Source organism: Jaculus jaculus, chromosome 1, assembly GCF_020740685.1.
Source record: "Jaculus jaculus isolate mJacJac1 chromosome 1, mJacJac1.mat.Y.cur, whole genome shotgun sequence".
Classification (NCBI taxonomy): domain Eukaryota; kingdom Metazoa; phylum Chordata; class Mammalia; order Rodentia; family Dipodidae; genus Jaculus; species Jaculus jaculus.
In genome coordinates, this window is record NC_059102.1 from 175,104,423 (window position 1) to 175,126,622 (window position 22,200).

General features: G+C 36.7%; 1 pseudogene; it reads right to left on the reverse strand.

Moving 5' to 3' along the window:
* Positions 1-2,457: 2,457 nt before the first annotated feature.
* Positions 2,458-9,198, reverse strand: LOC123457677 (annotated as a pseudogene).
* Positions 9,199-22,200: the final 13,002 nt, after the last annotated feature.

Consider the following 22,200-nt stretch of genomic DNA (forward strand, 5'->3'; position numbering starts at 1 on the left):
CTTCTTTTGGTTCTATATTCATTTATTTATTTGAGAGCAACAGACGGGGGGGGGGGGGGGGAATGGGTGCGGTGCTCCAGGTTCTCCAGCCACTGCAAACAACTCCAGACGCGTGTGCCCCCTTGTGCATCTGGCTAACATGGGTCCTGGGTAATTGAGCCTCGAACCAGGGTCCTTAGGCTTCACAGGCAAGTGCTTAACCGCTAAGCCATCTCTCTAGCTCTGGTGGTAGCTTTTTATTTTTTTATTTTTTTCCATTATGGAACTCCCCCTAATCCGTAAGTTTCAGGTAAATCCCTTCCTTCACAAATGTACCTTGATTGGAAATTCATCCCAGCGACTGAAGCTGTCTGATATAGTCCCATAGGCCAAACTCTCTCTGTTCCCTGTGGACAACCTTCCATCTGCCATAGCTGAGTTCCAGTACCAGCTTTTCTCCTTCATTGGCTGTATCCTTTCCTTCACCAGCAACTGAGTCACTGAGGAGCTATTACTGAGTTTAGGTACCAGTTTTCTCTCCCATCTCTTGGTTCCCCTGGGCATCTGGTGATCATCTATTAACTTAGTAGGTACCAGCTCTCTATCCACTAGGGTTGCTTCCAATCAACGTTTGGTGAGGTCAGGTTCCATCTTTTCTCCCCAGCCTTACTGTTCTACAGGCTGCCAGCGTATGGCCCCTGTTGGGTTCAGAAACCAGCTTTTCTGCCACATCATCTCTGTTCTTTCCGGACTATCGCCAGTGCCATTGTTTGTTTCAGATACCAGCTTGTCCCCAATAGACTTTCTGTTTTACAGTGCTGCCACCAAGTGGCCATTAGTGAGATTAAGTAACAGCGTCTTCCACTTCCTCCCTTTTACCCACTAAGTGGTCTCTGGTGATTTCAGGTACTGGCTTTTCCCTGATGTCCTCCCTACTCTCTCAAGCCACCACATAGCAGCCGTTGCAGAATCCAGAACCAGCTGTCCCCATGACTGAACTCCAACCAGCATTAAGACATGGAAAAAAACAGATCAGTGCAGAAAAGCTGCAAGTAACATTGTGAATACTCACATAATTTAGATGTGCCAGGAAGTCCTGACCAACATATATTTCAATGGGAAAAACCTCAAGGAAAAATAGGTAGCATGAAAAACCCAACCAATATATCTCTCTCAAGAACTACCAATCTCATAGCAGAGGATCCTCAGGAGAGCTACTTAGAGGAATTGAAGTCTGAAAGAAGAAATAAAATAAGTCAAACAAAAAACTCCATGGAAAGCTTCACTGATAGAATGAACAAACAGAAAACAGAATATCAGGCCAGAATACCACAGAATAAACAAGGTACAGGAATTGTAGTAGTCATAGACATCAGTGAGAAGTTCAGAAAGAGGAAACAAGTGAATATGATATATATTTGCAACATCAGGAAAAGACCAAATGTTTGAATGATGGGCATAGAAGAATTTCAGGCTGGTGGCATAGAAAGTACTTTTAATAAAATTATAGAAGAAAACACCCAAAATGTAGAGAAATAGAGGCCCATTCATGTAAGAATCATTCAGGACCACAAAAAAATTCCCCATGTCAATATTATAGTCAAAACATTAAATTCACAGAATAAACAAAGGACACTGAAAGCTACAAGAGAAAAATATCAATTCACATGTAAAGGCAGACCAATCAAACAATTACCATTTTCACTGAAAACATTCAGCAAAATTATCTCTTATGTTAGGAGAAAGAAAAACAAAACTTCCCATGATTAAAGCAAGCTAAAAGAGCTTGTGACTACAAAGCCAGATCGACAGAAGATAACAGACAGAATTCTATGCATCAAGTAGAAGTATAAATACATTTAAGAGGCTGCAGGAGTGAGAAAAATAATCAATGATAAAGGCATTATTTAGCAAGAAACCACCAAATACCATAAAAGCATTAACATGACAGGAATTAACTCACACTTTTCCATAATAGCTTTGAATATTAATGGACTCAATTCAGCAATCAAAAACAAACAAACAAAAAAGAATAAGGTGCATCCAAAAGTTGGATTCTTTTTTTTGCTGTTATCAAGAAACTCACCTAAATGTTAAAGTAGATAGTCATGGAAAAATTCTGAGGAAATGCAAACAACCAGAAAAAGAGAAAGTTTTGCTATTCTAGTATCTATCAAAATAGACTGGAAACAAAAATTAATAAGAGAAAAAGAAAGCAAGTCCATACTATCAAGGGAACAATCCACCAAGAGGACATTATAATTCTTACCATATATACACCAAAAGCATTTGCACCTAATTTTATAAAAAAAAAATCTACTAGATATAAATTCAGAGATAATTACAATATAGTGGGAAATTTCAACATCCCACTTTCACTAACAGACAGATCATGGACAAAAAAATAAGTAGAAAAACATTGAAATAAATGAAACTATAAAGCAAATGGACTTTAAAGATATTTACAGAACATTATACCTAAACACTACAGAATAAACAGTTTTTTTCAGTATCCCACGAAATTTTCTCTAAAATCGATCACATAATAGAACACAAAGGAAGTCTCAAGAAACTAACAAAAATTGAAATAATTCCCTGTATTTTATATAACCACAATATATTAACACTAGATATTATGAGAAATACAAGAATAGCAAGAAAAATTACAGGAAATCCCTGGAGATTAGACAACTCACTGTTGAATGGATCATCAAAGAAATTAATTATAATATCAAAACATTTCTAGAGGGCTGGAGAGATGGCTTAGGGATTAAGGTGCTTGCCTGTGAAGCTAAGGACCATGTTCAACTCTCCAGATCCCACGGTAGCTAGATGCACAGAAGTGAGGCAAGCACAAGGTCACACATGCCCACTAGGTGGCAAAAGCTTCTGGATTTTTATTTCAGTGGCCGAGGCCCTGGCACACCAATTCTCTCTCTCTCTCTCTCTCTCTCTCTCTCTACCATAAAAATTAAAAAAATCCTGGAGCTGAATGAAAATGAAAGTAGAACATAGAAAAACATACAGAACACATGCAAAAGAAGACAGCACTAAAGAGGGAAAGTGATAGCTCTCAAATAAGTAACTTAATGGTGTACCTTAAATACTAAGAAAAGCAAGAACAAATCAAACCCCAAAGTACTAGATGAAACAAATAATTATAGTTAGCACAAAAATCAATGAAATATTATTATACTATTTTAATTATTAAATTACTCTAATAAATTACAGATGAAAATGAATGCATTATTAAAGATGCCAATGAAATTGAAAGACTCTTTAGGACATACTTCAACAACATAGTCTATATGTAGCCAGGCATGGTGGTCTATACACTTAATCCCAGGAAGATCATCTTGAGTTTGAAGCCACCCTGAGACTACATAGTGAATTCCAAATCATCATGAACTGCAGTGAGAAACTACCTCAAAAGAAATAAGTATAAACATATTCTACCAAGTTGGAAAAAAAATCTAAAATTAATGGGTGATTTTCTAGATGCATACAATCTATCAAAGTTAAATCAAGATAAGATTAATAATTTAAACCTATAACCAACAACATGATTGAAGAGGCAATAAAATGAAATCTCCCAGGCAAAACTCGCCCAGGTTCAGACAGGTACACTGGAGAATTTTATAGACCTTTAAAAAGAACTCAAACCACTGTTATTCAATTTATTCCATAAAATGGAAAATGAGGAGGTGCTCTCTTAACTGATTCTACATAGGCAGAGATATAACCAGAAAATCATAAACTCCTGGAAATTAAACAACATGCTATTGGATGTTGAATGGATCATTAAAAAATTAAGAATGAAATAGAAAAGTTCCTACTGAGAAAATCATAATGACTTTCAAAAAGTAGACCATAGTTTATTTTGGCAAGAGATAGGAAACGAACATAGAATGGAAATACTCATAGACAAGAGTACCTTTATTTCTTATTTATATATTTTAATATAGGTGTGGGAATGTAACTTAAACATAAAATTCATTTGAGTACTTTGTTCTGTACTTTGTCAAAGTAGAAATACAAGTTATCAAGATCTGGGAAGCCTTGGGCTGGAGAGATGGCTTAGTGGTTAAGCGCTTGCCTGTGAAGCCTAAGGACCCTGGTTCGAGGCTCGGTTCTCCAGGTCCCACTTTAGCCAGATGCACATGGGGGCGCACTCGTCTGGAGTTCGTTTGCAGAGGCTGGAAGCCCTGGCGCGCCCATTCTCTCTCTCTCCCTCTATCTGTCTTTCTCTCTGTGTCTGTCGCTCTCAAATAAATAAATAAATAAAAGTATTTAAAAAAAAAAGATCTGGGAAGCCAATATCAGTAATATTATACCATAATTTTATTCAGGCAACACAAGTTTACTCAGATTCTATACTAGGCTGCTCTGGGTGAGAACAAGCATTCCATATCACATTGTTCACATAAGATGGAGAAAAACAAAGCTACAAGTATTTAAATTATATGTAAAGAGGGTGACAGGAATTCTCTACAACAGAAAATGAATCAGGAGTTGGGGCTTCATAAAATCTAAGACAGGGAGCTTCATTTTACTTTTAAATGAGTCATGACATAAACAGAAGGAAGAAGTTCAAGTGATATTTCAAAAGTTAATATGTGGAGAGGAGAGGAGGGGAAGGGAGGAGAAGGGAGAGGAAGGGAGTAGAGGGGAGGAGAGGAGAGGGAAGGAGTGGAGAGGAGATGAGTGGAGTGGAGTGAGGGAGGGGAAGCAGTCATGGGAGTCAAATGACATGGGCTGGCAAGCCTGGGAGGTCACTGTAAGTACTTCACCTTTTTTTCCATCGTGATATAAAACATGCAAGATTATAAGCAAACATGTTTTTATGTCGTGTAACATAATATATCTGAATCATTTCATTTGTTTAGTTAGATTTCTAGTCCGTTTCATGTTCTTTCATATAGAGCTGAGAATGTAGTTCAGATGGTAAAGTGCTGGCCTAGCATAATGCCATAGGTTCGTGTATAATGCCATAGGTTCAATTCCCAGCTCTGTGTAAACTGAGAATAATAGTACAGACAAGCAATGGTAATTTATCTAGCCAGTCATTAGCAATAAACTGTCTAGTAGTACGAACCACTGTGATATAGGAATTTTAAGTGATACAGAAATTTTGGAGACATTGTTTTCCAATCCGCTGATAATCATGGATCTTTATCCTATGAATTTAAAGAATGAAATCCACAGACCAGAGGATAAGGTTCAGAAAAACTTTATCATAGCTTGAAGTTTTAAGGAGAAGAGAAGGGCCTTGATCTTAAATCCAGGACGTAATAGAAGGATGCAAGGTGCAGTTCTAGCTCAGAGAGGCCAGAGGAGCTTTGAGAAGCCTACCTCAACACTGAATTCTGGGTGTTGATTTACAAGTTTTTTATGATCCCCATGGGTAGGTGGCTGGTTTAGCCAGTTTACCCCTGATGCCAGAAGTCTTGGGTGAGATATTTTGTAATTCTCTAGGAAGGGAGTGGAAAGACTCTCTAATGGAGCAGAGATATGAAAGGGCCATGTCTTTGTGATATTTCTGACCTGCAGTTAAGTGTAATAACCTAGATTCTTTTTCCACAGGTCCAAGGGCAATTTCTACACTTAGCGAAGCAAAAGCTGCCTACTCAAATTCTGCCTCCTATCAACTGAGGGAAGGGAAGAGATAATAAGAAACAAGCCCATTGTGAGGAAGCCAGATAATGGCTAAGCAAGGAGAGGAAGCAATGGGCATCCCTATGCTCTTATTTTATGAAATGCACATACTTGGCTCACAGGAAAATTTAAGTCATAATCCTAATCCCTCATGGACATCCCCAAAAGATCAATAAAATTTATTTTAAAACATGTCCATTATGAAAAAAAAAAAAAACTAACAAAATCACTCTTTTACTTTGGAAGAAGTATGGAAGATGCAGGAACTAGGTGGATAGTATTTTACCCCAAATGCACAATTAAGCGACAGTTTGTTAGTATTGATATGCTAAATAAAATTGCAATATTTGTCTACAAAATTGATGTATTCTAGAATCTACAGGGCTAATGAAATTAATGAATCTTAACTAAGAGAATAATATGTAAGACATGCAAAATGTTGAGGATCCTTTTATTGATAATTATTCCAGTAGGATTAGTTTTATTTCAGTAGTCAAACACAAGGAAATGAAAATCGCCAAATAATTTGAAATGTAACCAATTTATAAAACCTATTTTTTCCTTTGTTTCTTTCTAATGACCCTAGCTACTATTTCTATGGCAAGAGGGTAATTGGTGTAATAACAATAATAATTATTATTATAACATAATAATAGTCATGTCTCTATTTTTTAAAAAATCCACTTTTTACATTGACAATATACTATTGAAATTTCTTTTTTTTAAGGTAGGGTTTCACTTTAGTTCAGGCTGACCTGTAATTCACTATGTAGTCTCAGGGTGGTCCCAAACTCATGGATATCCCTCTACCTCTGCCTCCCAAGTGCTTGGATTAAAGGCATGTGTCAACACACCCAGCTTGAAATTTCTTTAATTAACTACATTAACTACAATAAGGTGACTAGTGTTAGCATAAAACTTACATATACACATTTTGTCTGGTACTGTTCATATAGTGGTCACTCAAGAGTTCCCTTTGTTTATACTTGAATTAAAAGTACTCATTGATGAGTTCTTATGAAATCTTCCCAAATCCCTACCATACCAGAGTACTTGGGATGGCATTGTAGGAAACCTTTTCCCAGGGGTGATGCATACACAATCTTTTCTCCCCAGCTAGGGCATAAATGACAGACCAAAGGATGGTGATGCCAAAAACCAGTTTTGGTGAACCAATGAACTTATTAGGGTTACATATAGATTGGGGTGAGGGGTGGTTTAAAGGAGCAATAGATGACTCAAATGTGGCTGCACCATGAGCAGTCTCATGTTGCTGCATCTGCAGAAAGCCCACAGTGACTCATGACTCGTGGAAGCTGCATCTCTGGAGCACATTGCACCCCTCACAGGCAGCTCAATGGGAGAGCCTCATCTCCAAACAATGGGTTTCCCTTTATGTATAGCCTGGGGGTAGAATCTTGAATCCCTTTCCCAGACGTTTTGACTTCCTAAGTTTCCAGAACTTTCTACCTACTCTTCACTAGAGTAAAAAAATGTTTGTTTCTAATTAAAATAACCTTGTGGCGTTGTGTGACATTTATGTTGCAGGTCTCAGACTTGCTCCTGAATCCCCAGAGCTTCCTTCCACTCTTCAGGAGAGAATATTTAATTCTGAGGAATCTGCTATACAACGAATGGTCACTTTTCATGATAGGACTTCATCCAGAGACAATATTTGTCTAATCAGATTACATGCCTAAAGAAACATGATGACACTCACATTATGTAGCTGGCAGAAATGAGCCCATTCTAACTAGTGCCCTCTTGTGATATAAGGACACCTACACCTGAGGTTGTGCCAATAATCAGCTGTCTACTTGTGTTCTAGCTATTTTTTTTATAAGTCATTGAGATCAGTATCTTGTAAAATAAGGTTTTTCCTTACATCAAATAGCTTGACTTAACATCTGTTCCTACTTGATCATGTATTATGACTTCGTTCTACAAAGATTTGCAAATTATGGAGGGAATGGAAAGTAATCGGTTAAAAAATTCTCTTTCCATTCTTCCTTAAATGACTATCTTTCAAGAAAGGCACACATTGCCTCCCCCACATTGACTGATTGCTGCTCTCACAACTCATAACTCACAACCCCCTGGTGAATACCAGTAATCCCACTGAGGGGGGCCCTCAGTAGAATAGGGGCAGAGAGTAAGGGAATGATGGTATGAACACATGATGTGTCCAAAGTTTCTACTTAATAATAAGAAAAAGAAAGTCAAAATATTAAATGTCCTTTAATATACACTGGATAATATTGTGAGTTGCCAGCTCAAAATTTTGGATCTGTATATTACTACATTATATACAAAAGAAAACTCAAAGATATTTTTATCAAACTATATTTCTTTAGTTATAACTTTAAATTTGTTGAAAGTGTAATGGCTATTTTCCTCAGAAATCACCACTAATCTCTTCCATACTTTATTTTTTATAAAATTTTTGTTCATTTTTAAAATTTATTTATTTGAGAGTGACAGACACACAGAGAGAGAGATAATGGGTGCACCAGGGCCTCTGGCCATTGTACATGAACTCCCAATGCATGCACCCCCTTGTGCATCTGGCTAAGATGGGTCCTGGGGAATCTTGCCTCCAACTGGGGTCTTTAGGTTTCACAGGCAAGCACTCAACAGCTAAGCCATCTCTCCAACCCTCTTCCATACTTTCTTGATGGCATTTTGCATGTCCTTATTCCTGAATGTATAAATCAGAGGATTCAACAAGGGGGTTAGGATGGTATAAAATATTGCTATCATTTTGTCAAATGAGAAGGCAATTGGAGGTCATGCATATGCAAATATGCATGGGACAAAGAACAAAACCACTACAGCAATGTGAGATCCACAGGTCGAGAGGGCTTTACGGCGTCCTTCTGAACTATAGCTTCTCAGGGAGAACAAGATCACCGCATAGGAAACAAGCAACAAGGAGAAGATTATGATGCAGATAGACCCACTGTTGGCAACCACCAGAAGGCCAAAGATGTGAGTGTCGGTGCAGGCAAGCTCCAGCAATGGGAACAAGTCACACATGAAGTGATCAATGACATTGGGCCCACAGAAGGGCAGCTGCAAAGTGAAGATGATTTGTATGATGGAGTGCAGGAAGCCCCCTGCCCAGGCGACCCCCATCAGCGAGCCACAGAGCCCCCAGTTCATGATGGAAGAGTAGTGTAAGGGCTTGCAAATGGCCACATATCGATCGTAGGCCATGACCGTGAGGACGATCACTTCCACTGCGGCAAAGAAATGTTCAGCAAAGAGTTGTGTCATGCAGCACTCAAAGGAGATGATTTTCCTCTCACAGAGAGAGTCCACGGTCATCTTAGGTGTGATGACAGAAGAGAAGCACGCATCCAGGAAGGACAAGAATGCCAAGAAGAAGTACATGGGGGAGCCCAGCAGTGCAGGGCTGCAGACGATGGTCACCGAAATTATCATGTTGCCCCCAACAGTTGCAATGTACACAAACAAAAATATAACAAATATGATCTTCTCAACTTTTGGATTTTGTGAAAGTCCCAGGAGAATGAACTCAGTTGCAAAGCTCTGGTTTTGCATGATACTCACAAAGATGGCTAAAGTCAATTATGTTCATGTAAATCTGTAGTTATTAAAAACACAGTTGTGTCAAATAAATTTTTAATCTTATCATCAATAATTGTTGGGTCATTATGCAAATTTATCTATTGGAGAACAGAAAATTAGAAATTTATTGAAAGTAGAACTGGAGATAATATGGACTTGATGTGAAGATAAGTAACTGAATACTTTGAAATAGCCACACCGTGTGCCTATTGTCATTACAGAAAGCACCTCCAGTGATGGAGAAGCAGTCTCTGCCCAGTGCTAGCTCTTATCATCTCTAGTGGCTTCCTGACCTGAAATATTAAAATGCATTCTAAAACTATATACATGCTATAAACAAAGAAAGACAACAACTTGGTACTATGTCCGCCATGGGTATGGACTGAACCATGGTTTACTAGTCAGCCTTGGCTGGTCAGAACACAGCCTTAAAATCAAAGGTAAGATGTTGTACTTTAAAATCCTGGTCATATTTAAATTTTGTTTAGAATTTGGAGTAAATTAGAACTTTTAATGATGGAAAATGTGTAAAGGCCATTTTTACCCTGACATTCTTGCATTTTATTACTTTGTTTATGCGTGAGTGAAGTATTTTGATAAAAGCAACACAAGAAATGAAGAAAAATCTAAGGGGGATGGACCAAATACATACATATGCAAACTAGTATTAGCTACAAAGACAAGGAAGAGATCTTGGCTCCTTGCACAAACATGGGAACTTGAGGAGACCTGAGACTGTCCAACTTGAGGTCTCCAGATCCCATGTCAAGCAGCTGGGCATGACTAACAGTGCCTGTAATCAGTCACACCAGGGAAGAGAGACCTGAGAGTATTCAGAGACTTTCAAGCTCTGTACAGTAAAAGGAGACTGGTTCAAAAACAACCCTTACAGATGAGTAACAGAACAGGAGATTTAAACTTCTGCTCCTGCCACCACAGAAGAATGGGGGTCCACAGAGGTACATTCTCACTCATACACCACACAATATACCACATTACACACACATAATACACACACAAGCAAAAATAAAATATCTATAATAGTGAAGCATTATTATTATTATTATTATTATTATTATTACCAGTTGTTTATACATTATGACCTTATTTGAAGAAATATAGTGCTTCAAGATATATGGTTTGAATTTATGGGAATTTACTATAAAACAGCTATTCATTGCTTCTCAGTCTTTTGGCTGATATAAATGTAAAACAGATATTCATAAAGAGCTTATGTGCTGATTTCCAATGATTTATGAGGAGGGTCAAATTTAGAAATCTCAAAATATTGTTCACAATAAAATACTTTTATCATTCACCCACTTACTGCTGGCTGTGGTGGCAAATGCCTTTAATCTCTGCACTTGGGAGGCTGAGGTAGGAGGGTCACTGTGAGTTTGAGACCAACCTGAGTCTAATTTCAGGTCAATTTTGGCTACAGGGAGACCCTACCTTAAAAAGCAAGAAGAAAAACCACTTACCCATGGAAAGCTTGTCCATGATACTGCCACTTAAATATTTCAGTTCCTGAATTCCTGTTCTATAGGCAGACAAGGGTTCAAAAAGTCTATGAATCCTTTCCTGTATTTACATATAAAATGTATCAGTAAAACATAACCATTGTATGTATATCTCCATGTATATGCACGCATGTTTATCTATATTATAGGTGTATAAACACACATGTCTATATGTTACATTTATGCTATATGGCCATGTGTGTATGTACTTATGTGTTATATATATGACATAAACAGCTATATGTATTTACTGTATGACAAACATTTCCTTTGTGTTCTTAGATCTGTTCTTACCTAGCATGTGTAATTTGAATTCCATGTCTACCCTCAACCTACATTAACCTAATAAACATCAGTATAAAGCTCTCCAGAGTCCATAGTTCAGGCAGCAATCATTTATGACAGACTGGATAAAACAATACATAATTTAGCAATGATGAGTTCAGCCTAGGTACTAAGCAGGACAGATAAAGGATTGCTGTGTGCAAGATGATAAAAGGGCATGTTTTACATGGATGAGACTGACCTAATGAAAACCATCATTTTGTGCCAGGAACATATACGGAAAGAAATAAATAAGTTGTGTCTTGCAGACTTACAGTCAAATCCAGACTCCTAAATGTATAATGGATCTAGTTCCTAAAGCTCTGAAGGCTTAGGTTTCACTTCTTTAATGGATGTAGTAGGAAGGGATTCCAATAACAATCACATAAAAATGCTGATGGAGCTAGAAGCCCAGGAGAAGGTGATAATGATGGCTGAGAACAAGGTGGCCCAGCCACTCAGGGCAGAGAGGACAGTTTGAATTTTAATTTCTTCTCTGCCATGACTAAGGTTAATAAGTACTTTTCTTCATAGTTATACACAATTATAGTAAATGCTTCATGGGTTTCAGGAGAAATTACACTTCAAATGCACAACTTTTTGATGTTTTTAAAACCCATGGATTATTACAGCCCTCAACACAGCAATAGCCAAAGAAAAATAATTAAATGGGAGGCTCAAAGGGCTATAAGCCCCTATATTAATATACAAACTTTTCATGTTCTAACAGGAATACATTTTTTAAATGGTCATTAGATACAAAAAAATTTGTGCTTCATTTTCCTAATAAAGAAATTTCTAAAATTAGTGTTAAAATATTTACAACAGAGACAGCTCAAGGCACTGTTCTGGCCTAGACTGAATCTCACAAAAGAAAAAGAATAGTGGAAACTTAAGCTTAATATACATGAAATTTGGTGTTTAGTTTAGAGTAATATGTCTGTGCTCCTATAATAATCTTGACAAATATATTCCTAGTAATATGATTGAATCAAATGACACAAAATGAGTAATATATTTGAATCTTTTATACTATCTTTTTGCTGTTCATCTAAACATAGTACAAAAAATATTTAGTACAAAGGAAAACCTTCTTGATACACATTTGATATAACCATATTATTATGAATGTATTTGTCAAGATAATGAAATGTTAAGTAGACAGAAAAAAAAGTGTTCAGTTTATACTATCAAAAATCCTCTAAAGGGCCAAGCATGGTGGTGCAGACCTTTAATTCCAGCATTCAGGAGGCAGAGATAGGAGGATTGCCATGAGTTCAAGGCCACCCTGAGACTAAAGATTGAATTCCAGTTCAGCTTGAGCTAGAGTGAGACCCTATCTTGAAAAACCAAAAAAAAAAAAAAAAAAAAATACACTAAAGTGGGCTGGAGATATGGCTTAGTGATTAAGGTGCTTGCTTATGAAACCTAAGGATCCATATTCGACTCTCCAGATCCCACATAAGCCAGATGCACAAAGATGAGGCAAGTGCAAGGTCACACATGCCCACTTGATGGCACAAGCATCTGGAGTTTGATTGCAGTGACTGAGGCCCTGGCGTGCCAATTCTCTCTCTCTCTCTCTCTCTCTGTCTGTCTGTCTAAAAAAATATATATATAAACTTAAAAAAAAACTGTTTTAAAAAATACAGTAAAGTTACCTGGTATGGTGCCGCATACCTTTAACCCCAGCATTTTTGAGGCAGAAGTAGGAGGACCACTGTGAGTTCAAGGCCAGCCTGAAACTACATAGTGGATTCCAGGTCAGCCTGGACTACAATGAGACTCCAGCTCAGAAAACAAAAATCCAAGTTGGGCATGGTGGCATAGGCCTTTAATCCCTGCATTTGGTAGGCAGAAGTAGAAGGATGGCTGTGAGTTTGAGGCCACCTTGAGATTACATAGTGAATTTCAAGTTAGCCTGGGCTAGAGTGAGGCCCTATCTCGAAAAACCAAAATTTTTTTTTTTTTTAAAAATCTAATAAATTTGCTGGAAAGGTGGCTTGGTGCATAATGGTATTAGCAAAGCCTGCTAGCCTGGGCTTGATTCTCCGAAACCAAGTAATGCCAGGTGCAAAAAGTGGGAAATATACCTGGTATTTGTTTGTAGTGGTAAGAGACCCAGGCACACTCATATATTCAAATACATATTCACACAAACACACATGCTGTTAACATGCAAATAAATAGGTTAAAATATTAAAAAGCCATCAAAACAACTTTCTGATCTAATAGCAAAGTACCATTGAACAAACTACCACTTATTAAATATTTTAATATTATAATATCAGCATTATGTAAATAGAGCCTACTAGTCATAAGAAAAAAATCATACTTTAAAAATTATGCCATGAGGCTGGAGAGATGGCTTAGTGGTTAAGACACTTCCCTGCAAAGCCAAAGGACAGAGGTTATATTCTCCAGGACCCACATAAGTCAGACACACAAGGTGGTGCATGCATCTGGACTTCATTTGCAGTGGCTGGAGACTCTGTCATGTTCTCTCTCTCTCTCTCTCCCTACTCTTTCTCTCTCTCAAATAAATAAATAAAAACAAAATCTTAAAAAATGACGCATACAAAATTATAATGAAATCAGTTTACTTAATTTATATTTGGGAAGATCTATTAATAATGGTTCTAGGACCCAGGGCCACAAACATATTTGTATTATTTACATTAGCAACCTCAACCCTAAGATACTTCTCTAAAGTAGAGGTGAAAAATATTACTTCAGTTTATGATGCCATGTCAACATGAAAGCTGAGAAATATCTAAACCTTTCAATAATATCAACAACTATGCAAACAAGATTATTATTATTGTTATCATGTGACATGATAAATAAAGGATGAAAAATAAGAAGACATCAAGGATGAATTAAAACAAACATTTATAGATAATTTATATTTATAACAGAGAAGGAAACATATATTTTTATTTGCAATATATATCTTGATACTTCTGTCAAGATATTTCACCATCAATATCAAGACCCACAGCATTAATTTTCCTTTATCTAAAGTTCAGAAAATACATGTGAGGTTGGTAGGTCATTTATTAGCAAATGTAGACTCAGAAACATAGCATAGCATTTTACAGTAGCACTTATACTATCACAAAGTGTCCATAAATGGCCATACCATGGATCTAAGGCTCTCCTACCTTCAAATATTCTTAGATATGTATTTCAAATCCACATTCTCATAGATATAAAAACTTACTCTACCTATATTCTTTCAGGAATGTTCCATGATCTTCTTTTCCTGAATAGCCTTAATCTTGAATGCTCCAGAGCTGTTCCTGGTATTGCTCAGGGGTTCCTAAAGTAAAAACGGAGGCCCCTGAGTCCTTGCCTAGGCTTCCCTGGGGGAGTGTGTCTCCTGTCTCCCACTGTCCACACTGCCCACTATTTCTTTCTCATTTATTTAAATAAAACACAACTAACTGACGCACCAATTATTCTGCAAGTAATATAATTTCTTTTTTTAACTATGTAGTACATAAAACATTTAAAATATTAGAGGGAAGAGTAGGAGGTTGTCACCAAAAGTAGTATTTATTAAATATATTTTAAAGAAATGAATTGCTATTATAAATGAAAAAAAATTAAAATCTTATTTGAAATCCATAGATTGATCCTGGTTTCTTTTCTCTAGCATGTTATCCACTACCAAAAATTTTATTTCTTATCTGTGTAGTTAGAAAATTGTCTTCAATGACTCTCTAGCATGTATGTTCCCATAAAATTACTAATTCTTGTTCTCTCTCTTCAGTGTTGCTTTGCTAATTTCTCGAAATATATCACTTTAATACTCTTAATATTTATGAAACAAGGGTAAACTGTCCCTTCTCTGTTTCCTCTAGTCTCCTTCCTAACATACGTTTGACCCTGCTGACTTAGTGATTCAGCTCAATTTTAAGTGAGAGAACAAGCTACTGCAGTCAACAATAGAGCAGTTCACAGCTTCAGCCACTTTGATTTGCAGAACATATGGAGGCAGGAACCTGATGTTGTTTATAACACCTGACACACATAGGGAAAATGTGGACACGGTTAAGTCTGCTTTAGGGAACTCTCTGGCATTGAGTACCTGTCGCTGTGCTAGTGTGTGGCTGAGGAAAGGTTTCATTCTCCATCAAGAACCACGTGGGGTGAAGAAGCACCTCAATTCACCATGCTGCTATGTAAGCATTCACTACACAAGTTCAAAGCACAATACTTTCTTAGTTAAAATCATCAGTGCGTGAGAACACTAGTGGGTGAGAATACACTTACAGAGAGCAGATAAAGTATTAGCAGTGAGATAACAGAAAATATGCACTTGGTGCATTGCTAAGTTACTTGATTAAACTTGAAGATGATAAGTTGAAAACAAATTGAATTTTCTTAGACTTAAATATGTGTGCAAAGTAAGGGAAAGAGAAAAGGAAGGAATGAAGGAATAGAGCAAAAAAGAAGGAAGTTCACATTCTCACAGCTGCTATTGTTACTTGTCAAGGACTGTCCTCTGCAGTCCACACATATTATTTTACACACATATATCCACTGCCCCTCATCATGTAATCCCCATTAAAAATGAGAAATCTGAGTACTAGAGTTTATGTGACTTTATCAAGCACATGCACTTATTAAGTGAAAAGTTCATGTTTGCATTAAGCACAGTAGCTAGATAAAGCATCCTAATATCAAAACAACACTGTATCAGAATTTAAAATCCTGCAAGTACAAAATTGTGCCTTATAAATCTTACCATGTGTCAGTGCTGTGAAATATCTGAAGAAGGCCATCTCCTAAGCTCTGTGGAGAATGACTCCAAAGTCATCCTGACAGCCACCGGTCATACTCAGCCTTGTCTTCTTCAGCTGAGAAATGAGGCATTGCTCAGGTAGGGAGGGAGGAGAGTCCTAGGCTGACACTTCAAGGGCTGTTTTCACATGGTCCTAAGCTAAAAGAATAATGAAACCAAAGTGTTCTCCTTCATTACGACTTGACTTTAAAGAGTTTCCCTGAGAGGCCATGGACCTGTGAGATAGAGCCTTAGTTCTCTGGGGTTTATGGCATTTCTAGAAACATGCATTTCTACAACACAATTGTGTATATTTTCATTTTCTCCAGTGTTTCCAAAACTTTTTCATTATGCAGTGATGTGAGGGTTTTTCCTTTATTTTTTTCTTGAGTTTCTATTAAATAACATATTCAAATCCTGTTATTTCACAAATAAGAACACTATTGTGTAATTGATGGAATCCAGTGTCTCCAGAATTGTAACAAAATGAGTGTGGGCGCTTAATAAACATGAGAGCAAAGTTCTGTAATAAGGAAGCTATTCATAATTGTGAGGAAAATGTGCCCTGTTTTAGAAATATAGTGATGAGGATTGTTCATTAAGGGAAAAAATATAAAAAAAAATTTAAGAGGTAGCAGTAAATAATAATTAGAATGCACTTATTTCTTCCAAGAATCTTGATTTTGAGAATTCATCACATGTTTTGGAAAAAGGATTCTTTATTCCAGGCAAGACTGGAAATTTCTGCAATCCTTCTGCCTCAGGCTCTCAAGTGCCAAAGTTCCCCCACGAGCTACTCCACCTGGTCTGAATTATCACTTTACAGCTAAAAATATAGCTTCGGTAGGATGAAGGAATTTTCTCTTTTAATTTTATCTGAAAGATGATGTGCAGATCTCTTTAATGTAAAGTACAGCATTGAGCCTACATCTTGAGGGAAACCTTGGAAATTGCTCCTTTCAGAGAGGAAGTAGACTAAAAATATCATGACATTATACCGTTTTCAACCATGCTATTCTATCTATTTTATGTGCACAAAATTGTAAAATGTAAGTGATTAATGAGAAAATTTAGTAATAATGGTGCCTAGAAGCAGAATCACTTCCATAATGTATGAATCTTAGATATGAGGTATTTTTTATTTTAATTTAAATGTTAGATATGTGTCCGGACACTGAAGACCCACCTGACCCACCTCCATTTCCATGAAATTTACTAAATATCTGTTAACAGGCAGCATCTGAGAATTTCAGCCTCTGGTCCCAGTTCATACTCAGCTTACCATCCTTTATTTTGTTCTTTGCCATATGTTGCTAACTTCTCTATTATCCGTGTCTGTTAGAAAAATCACAGTGGAATAGAACACAATATTATGAAAATAAATTAAGTACATAAGAAAACTTTTTGTGCCATTGATTATAAATATTAGTGTGATTTCTTAAGTTTAAATCATAAAAAAAGAGGCAGAGCAAGGCACAGCCAAGGAAATATAAGAATAGTTGTGCTTCGGACTGCAAGTAGCCTTCCTAGAATGCATCCAATATCCCACAATTTTCTGTTGCTTTAAGATGCAACTGTTATCATCGATTAAATTGTTTTAATAAAAGGTTTTCAGAGACAGATGGTTTAATTTCCTTATAATTTCTTTGGATCACTATACTTCTTTTTCAATTTTTAATTTTTTTAATTATATATATTTTTTAAGGTAGGGTCTCTCTCTGGTCCAGGCTGACCTGCAATTAACTATGTAGTCTCTGGGTAGCCTTGAACTTGCGGCGATCCCCCTACCTCTGGGTCCCAAGAGCTGGGATTAAAGGTGTGTGCCACCAGGCCCAGCTTTGATCACTATACTTCTTATTATTGACTGATAAAATCAAAACAGAGTTTGAAGACATGTTCTGATCCTGAATAGAACTATTTCCAACAATATTTCTATATTTTTAGTAACAAAGCTTTCTTTCAAACACAGGCCTATAGGGCAGATAAATCAGAAATATTCTTAATATAGTGGAAATTCTCAAGGTAGTACAGGGTTAGAAAGCTTTGGAAGTCTCAATGAGTATCTCAGCCATTATACTTGAGAAGCATGCTCATGATTTTGTTATATGATGGCTTATCATATTCTCATGTTTCCAATATTTCTTTTGAAATGGTATAAGAAGAGAAAAAAACAGCAGTTAGAAAAATTAAGGAGAAGTACTACTTAAATTTGGGTCCATTCTCCTTGTATAGACGCATAGAAGTGGCATCTCAATAGAAGCCTGTACGAAGCTGTTTAAAGGATTCTAAGATTTACCACTGATAATATTGACATTTATTAAATTTCTACCTGAATTTATGGTTTTTTTGCTCCAATAATTTTCACAATGAGAACAAATGAATATTTCACTCAAACTGAGGTTATACATTTTGCCAGTAAAATGTGTGAAGCAACTTACTTAGAATTTCAGTTACAAAACTGTAAAAAATTATTTTCCATTTCTAACATGAAAATTATCATGCAAAAGCTGAAGATAGACATCTAATTATGTATATATCCTATGATATACTTGAGAGGAAATGCTTCAAAATTGTCTATCTTCCCTAAGACATAAATTAATGTCTGATAATGGTGGCACATGTCTGAATTCCCATCACTCAGGAAGCTAAAAACATAGATTGCAAGTGTGAAGACAGCTAGAGCCACACAGAGTGGAATCTTTTCAAAAGCAAACACAAATTAAAACCAACAAACAAAAATAGTGGGCATGTCCACAGCATATCCAGTATGCCCTGCAGGTCAGTCTGTGTTTCCGGGGGACCACAGTGAGTCCCTCCTAGTATATTTTACACAGTGTTCCTAAGTGCAACAACAGAAAGGCACGTGGTTCAGTCAGTCTTGGACACCTTGAAGGAGGTAAGTTCTTCATTATAAGCTAAAAATCTGTTTGGCATATAGTTTACAAAAACTAGCTAAATTTAATCAAATTACTCTGATTGGCTTTTGCTTGGAGGTGAGGAATTAATCTTAATCAAAGCTCTTGCCATATTTTTATACCTCCAAATATTATCCTTTACCAATGAAAATATATCTACATTTCAACTCTTGTTTTCATAGTCTGCCTAAGAGGGTTCCTTGTTTGTTTGTTTTTTAATTTTATGGATGATCTAGAGTCTGGCTAACTTCTCATATTATCTTGTATCTTCCAATTTCCATTAAAGATTAATTTCCTTGTTTATATTACACATCTTATGTGAATATCTTTGAATCCATATTTTTTCAAAAAGGGAGGTTGAGAGAGAGAGTGAGAGAGAATGGGTGAGCCCTGGAAATGAACTTCAGATATATGCACCACCTTGTGCAGCTGGCTTACACGTGTTCTGGTGAATCCAGCCTGGTTCCTTAAACTTTACAGGCTAGTGCCTTGAACACTACTCTTCAGCCCAAGAATAATATTTCAACCAACAGATAAAGATGGAAGCCTACTTATGGGATGAGACAGAATTGGGTACAAAAGAGCCATGACCCAAGGTAGGAACAAATATAATTTGGTAGGTGAATCATTTCAAGATTTCGAGTGAAGAACTGATTTTATATAATTTATGCTTTCACAAAATATAACTTATGAAACATTGCATTCATTAAGTAAGGAACCAGATTCTTATTGCAATTTTCTAGATATTCAACACATTTAAATTTCCTAATTTTTACATTCTATTCCTGAAATTTCTTACAATATGTTCCTCAAAATTACTGAAATGTCTACAGTGTATACAATACATCAACTTAGCACTCATCCATAGTCATATTACCTAAGATACAAAAAAATAACATTAGAATGCATTTCACCATGTTTAACCAAAGTCAACATAGAAAATGAAATGGAAAATTAAAGTAACTACTCTTTTCAAGAGAACCTTGCAATATTCCAATCTTTAAACTAGTAGCATTGAAAACTAGTTAAATGCTTCTCAGTATTTGTTTATTCCTCTATTGGATATAATGATTTACTATAAAATACTGGAGATTAAAATAACAAAATATGTTTGAATTTTATGTATAAAGGAGGAGAAACAAATCTGTATTGGTTACTCCATTGTGGACAGAATAATGTTTCTTTTGTTCTTTGGTTTCAAACATCTCAATTTATAGTATCATAAAGGAATGGATTCAGCGGTCTGAGATCTTTATTTCTAATTCTTAGGAATAAATTATTTGTCAATCAGAACCTCTATGTAAAATGAAAGGATATGAAGCAGCCCCATGGTATCTGAGTTTAGTTACCTAAACCCATATAGAAATTAAAGCAATAGTTCTATTCTGTAATTCCAACGTGCCTACAGCAAGATGTGAGGCAGAGACAGGAGAATCCCTCAAAGCTTGTGGGCCAGCTGGCCTGGAAAATTCAGGAGTGAACAATAAAAGACAAGGTAGAAGTCAAGACAGGCACCTGAGTTTGTCTTCTGATCTACAAACGCCCTGCCATAGCACTGCTGTGAAGTAGAGAGATGATGGAAAACAAGGAAAAGTGGAAATCACCAGGGAAACATTCATGCCTTTGGTGTACATCCAGTCTGATGAAACACGAGCAATTTGTACAGATACCATTTAGACACAGACCCTCCTCAGAGGTTTTCCTCTGGTAGCTCAGCAAAGCCCCGTGCAAAGGCTTCATGCTCACCTACGTTGGTGCTGGCATATAAATTTAAGGAGAAATGAAGTAGTTTTTAGTTTTCTTTTGCCCATGAAATTCAGTTGGCCTGTTAGTACTGCTGGTTTATGAGGGGAGAAGTATGGTTCCCTAAAATAAATTTCCTGAAGATGCCACTTGACAACTTGAGACTAACAAAAATAACTACAAAACTGACATAAAATATGTTTAAATATTAATGATCTCTACTGATAATTACTTGAATATCATTATTCTGATTTGGATATACGAAGGCAAGAATATTAATATTATAGAGCAAATTGGGATTTACTACTCTTTATTTATTTATTTATTTATTTATTTATTTATTTATTTATTTATTTATTTATATAAGAGCGACAGACACAGAGAGAAGGATAGAGGGAGAGAGAGAGAATGGGCGCGCCAGGGCTTCCAGCCTCTGCAAACAAACTCAAGATGCGTGCGCCCCCTTGTGCATCTGGCTAACGTGGGACCTGGGGAACCGAGCCTCGAACCGGTGTCCTTAGGCTTCACAGGCAAGCGTTTAACCGCTAAGCCATCTCTCCAGCCCAAGGGATTTACTACTCTTAACTTTTGCTTCTCTGGGTTCTATTTCCCATGCGTTGCAGTCAGGTTTGCATTGCTGGCAGGAATCACCCAACCAAGAGTAGCTTTCGGGAAAAAGAGATTTATTTTGGCTTACAGACTTGAGAGGAAGCTCCATGATGGCAGGGAAAACAATGGCATGAACAGAGGGTGTATTTTACCCCCTGACCAACATAAGGTGCACAATAGCAACGGAGAGTATGCCAAACACTGGCATGGGGAAACTGGCTAAAATACCCATAACTCCACCTCCAACAATACAGTACCTCCAAGAGGTGCTAATTCCAAAGTTACCATCAACTGGGAACCTAGCATTCAGAATACCTAAGTTTATGAGAACACCTGAGTGAAACCACCACACTGTGTTAGGGTGTGAAAAGCTAGTTTGTTACATCAGCATCCTTGAATGGTATTGCCAGTAAAGTGATATCTAAGAAGTGTATTTGATTGCTCTAGAATAAAAGATGCCTATGGGTATTTCTATATGGAATATGAACCCATAGCTGATAAGAAACTCATCCAGAATAAGATTAGGATAATTATATATTTTTAAAATATTTTATTTATTTATTGGAGAGAGAGAGTGAGCATGCACCACAGCTTCCAGCCACTGCAAAGGAACTCCAAACACATGTGTCAACTTGTACATCTGTACTACATGAGTGATGGGGAATGGAACCTGGGTCCTTAGGCTTTGCAGGCAAGTGCCTTAACCACTAAAAAATCTCTCAAGCCCCATGACTAGTCATATTTTTTCTGCCAATAATTTCAGGTGACAACTCAAATTCTATACCATAAATTAAAGTCGAACCTTAAAAATAAATTCTACAGGAACACTTACAGTTCAGATTCTACCTGCAATTTTCTTTGTAATTCTGCACTATGATGTATCACAATGTTAGACAGAAATTTATTTCATTTTCTTTTTTAAAGATTTATCTTTATTTATTTACTGAAGACAGAGAAGGAGAGTGAAATAGAGAGAAAGAGTGAGAATGGGCATGCCAGGGTCTCTAGCCACTGCAAATGAACTCCAGACACATGTACCACCATGTGCATCTGGCTTATGTAGGACCTGAAGAAT